Raw genomic sequence first — 4,635 nt, forward strand, 5'->3', positions numbered from 1 at the left:
GGGTGCTATATCATTCATAATTTCTTGATATAAGGTAAAAGGAATAGCACTCAAGCTAGCACCTAAATCAAATAAACCATGATAATAATGATCTCCTATTTTGACTGAGACAACAGGCATGCCAACAACAGGTCTATGTTTATCCTTTTCATCGGGTTTGGCAATTCTAGCAGCTTCATCACAGAAGTAGATAACATACCCATCTAAATTTTCTACCAGGAGTTCTTTAACCATAGCAACATTAGGTTCTACTTTGATTTGTTCAGCGAGTTTAGGTGCTCTTATATAACTTTTATTGACCATAGTTTAAACTTTAGCATGTTCCTTTATCCTAACAAGGAAAGGTGGTTTTTCAATATAAGCAGTAGGAACAATTGGGTCAACATTATAAATAATAGTTTCATCTTTAGCTATTACCGGTTCTTTAATTTCTTCTTTAATAGGTGGGTGATATTTAAACCACTTCTCCTTAGGGAGATCAACATGAGTAGCAAATGATTCACAAAAGGAGGCTACTATCTCAAAGTCAAGTCCATATTTAGTGCTAAACTTTTGAAAAGCATCAGTATTCATAAAAGATTTAACACAATCATACTTAAGCTTAATACCTAACTCTTTACCTTCGTCGAGTTCCCAATCTTCGGAGTTGCCTTTAATTCTTTCTAAAAGATCCCACCTGAATTCAATAGTCTTCTTCATAAAGGAACCAGTACAAGAAGTATCAAGCATGGATTGATCATCACGAGAAAGCCGAGCATAAAAATTCTAATAATAATTTATCTTGAGAGCTCATGATTGAGGCATGAATATAACATTGACTTAAGCCTCTCCCAAGCTAAAGTGATACTTTATCCTTCACGAGGCCAAAAATTATATATGTAATTCCGATCATGATGAACTAGATGCATAGGATATTTTTTTGGTGAAATTCCAGTTTTAATCGATTCCAATTCCAAGATCCAATATCATTGCATAGCTTATACCATGTCAATTCTTTTCCCTTAAAAGATAAAGGGAAAACCTTCTTCTTAGCTTCATCTCTGGGTAAACCTGCAAGCTTAAATAATCCACAAATTTCATCCACATATATCACGTGCATATCAGGATGTTCGGTTCCATCTCTTACATAAGGATTAGATAGCAGTTGTTCTATCATACCTGAAGGAATTTCATAACCAATATTTTCAGTAGGTGCAGTAGGTTGAGGGGCAACTAATTGTGGTTCCGGTCGAGGTGAACATACCTCGAACAAACCCCTCAAAGGATTGTTCTCCATAGTAACAAGTGACAATAAATTTCAGCATGTAGTAATAATTTTTTCCTTACCGATTTCCACTTATCAAGAGCACTTCACTCCCTGGCAACGGTGCCAGAAAAGAGACTTGATTACCTACAAGTATAGGGGATCAACTGTAGTCCTTTTGATAAGTAAGAGTGTCAAACCCAACGAGGAGCAGAAGGAAATGACAAGTAGTTTTCAGTAAGGTATTCTCTGCAATCACTAAAATTGTAAGTAACGAGTAGTTTGATAGCAAGATAATTTGTAACGAGCAAGTAACGATAACGGTAACAAAAATTCATAAAGGTAGCCCAATCCTTTTGAGGCAAAGGACAGGCCAAAACGGTCTCTTATGATAAGCAAAGTGTTCTTGAGGGTACACGGGAATTTCATCTAGTCACTTTCATCATGTTGGTTTGATTTGTGTTTGCTACTTTGATAATTTGATATGTGGGTGGACCGGTGCTTAGGTGTTGTTCTTACTTGAACAAATCTTCTACTTATGATTAACCCCCTCGCAAGCATCCGCAACTACGAGAAAAATATTAAGATAAAATCTAACCATAGCATTAAACTTTTGGATCCAAATCAGTCCCTTACGAAGTAGCGCATAAACTAGGGTTTAAGATTTTGTCACTCTCGCAACCCATCATCTAATAACTACTCCACAATGCATTACCTTAGGCCCTAATAAGGTGAAGTGCCATGTAGTCGACATTCACATGACACCACTAAGGAAATCACAACATACATACCATCAAAATATCGAACACATGTAAAGTTCACATGATTACCTACAACACGATTTCTCCCATGACCTCAAGAAAATATGTAACTACTCACAAATAATAATCATGCTCAAGATTATAGGGGTATTAAATAGCATAATGGATCTGAATATATAATCTTCCACCAAATAAACCATATAGTAATCAACTACAAGATGTAGTCAACACTACTAGTCACCCACAAGCACCAATCTAAGGTTCCAGTACAAAGATTGAACACAAGAGATGAACTAGGGTTTGAGAGGAGATGGTGATGTTGAAGATGTGGATGGAGATTTCCCTCCTCAAGATGGGAGAGTTGTTGGTCATGATGATGACGAATATTTCCCCCTCCGGGAGGGAAGTTCCCCTGGCGGAATCGCTCCCCAGAGGGCGAAAGTGCTCCTGCCCAAGTTCCACCTCAAGATGGCGGTGCTTCGTCCCGAAACTCCTCCCTTATTTTTTCTAGGTCAAAATGACTTATCTACCTGAAGAGGGGCACCAAAGGTGGGCCGAGGAGGGCACAACCCACCAGGGCGCGCGGTTGTGCCCACCTGGTGGGCCCCTCTGGTAGTTATTTTCTCCAAGAATTCTTATATATTCCATAAAAATTCTCTGTGAAGTTTCAGCTCATTTGGAGTTGTGCAAAATAGGTGGCTTGTCGTAGCTTTTTCAGGTCCAGAATTCCAGTTGCCGGTATTCTCCCTCTTTGTGTGAACCTTGCATATTATGAGAGAAAAGGCATTAGAATTACTCCAAAAAGCATTATTATCCATAAAACAATATAAATAACAGTAGGAAAACATGATGCAAAATGGATGTATCAGTGTGTAAAATATCATTTCACTCATCCTTTTTAAATCTAGTGAACTTATCACCACTATGCACAGCAAGCAGAGAGCATAGCTCATATGAACACAACGGATTAAAGTAGCACAAGAAAACAACATATTAACACAGTCATTACCCTATACTGGTCAAACACCTAGAGGGGAGTTTACTACTAGATTGTCAGGTCCATGTCAGCGGGCCCTACATAAACACGCTAGTGGCATCTGTAGCCGTAGATGGTGGAGGTTTTCGCGTTGTAGATCTAAACCTTGAGGCCGAGGTTCGACAATTTGAGATCGAGGAGGTCACCGGCCATGATCTTGTGCTCCAGGGAGAAGTATTGCTAGCCCCTCCCATTCACCATATGCTCGTTGAATGTAGCGACCAGACCTCAAACAGTCTGATCTCTGTGCTCCGGTGTCATCCCTGGATCAGTAATGCTGACACCACACAGTACTCGGAGGATTTATAACAGAGTAGCAATCACACACTTATTACATCGAGTGTCTCAAAAGAGAACTTATTACAATAAATATGGCTTAAGGCCATCTAATAACGATAACAGCGGAAGGCTTGGAATATAAGTGAGTCCATCAACTCCAACGGCATCACTGAGTATAGAACCACGACCTAAAAACTCCTTAATCGTCGTCTGAAAAGTCTGCAACATTAACGTTGCAGCCCGAAAACGGGTCAGCACATGGAATATGCTGGCAAGGTAACACATAGAGAGTAATGGAATGAAACAGCTATACTATATGCATATTTGGCTGGTGGAAAGCTCTATGGTTACAGTTTTGCGTAAAGCCAATTTTTCCCTACTTCAAAGGAATAAAATTTAATTACTATCATGGTGGTTGTTAAACATTGAGAATGGTTGACAGCATTCTCAATCCCAATTAAAAATCATCATTAAACATAACCCAACAAAATTAATTTAGAGTAACATGTTGAGATGATAATCCAAGTACTAGATACTCAAGATGTCCATAACCGGGGACACGGCTAACCATGATTAGTTTATTACACTCTGCAGAGGTTTGCGCACTTTTCCCCACAAGACTCGATCGCCTCCGTTTGGTTTCTCGCACTACATGGTGTTTGAGAAGACGGATGACCGAGACATAGTCTTTCAGAAGCGCTAGCACCTTACGATCGGGTAGACCGTACCACCTACATCCCCTACATCTGCTAGTCTACCACTGTAAGAGTTCGCACAACTTAGTCAACTATGCTAGATCCCATAATAGCTTGTGGCTGCACACGGAAGTTTCTAGTATGAATAGTCTCATGATCCCTTTGAGCCTGGGTGGCGGTCCAAAAGAAAACAGGCAAGTCCTGGAATACCCAGGTGCCTCAGTCCACCCAGATGTGTGTTTAAGTTGCCACCTTAGATAAACCATTAATTAACAATCTCACATATGTCATGGATATCACTCACCCAATCCACGTCTACTAGCATAGCATGGCATAATAAGCAAACGTAGAAGTAACTCCCAAAGGCTTGATAATAAACAGGTAATAGGTACTACCTCATCTACTTCCAATCCCACAATTTAATTAGATCCTAATCATGCAATGTGTGAGGATTGATCTAATGCAATAAAACTGGGTAGTAGAAAAGGTATGATCAAAGTGTTACTTGCCTTGCTGATGATCCGCGAAACCTAACGATTCGAAGTAACAGGCGACGCACTCCGGGTATTCTATCGCAGACAAACAACAAGCATACAATAAGTACTCATCTAATGCACAGGT

This window comes from Triticum urartu, chromosome 1 (genome assembly GCF_003073215.2).
Source record: "Triticum urartu cultivar G1812 chromosome 1, Tu2.1, whole genome shotgun sequence".
NCBI classification, from domain to species: domain Eukaryota; kingdom Viridiplantae; phylum Streptophyta; class Magnoliopsida; order Poales; family Poaceae; genus Triticum; species Triticum urartu.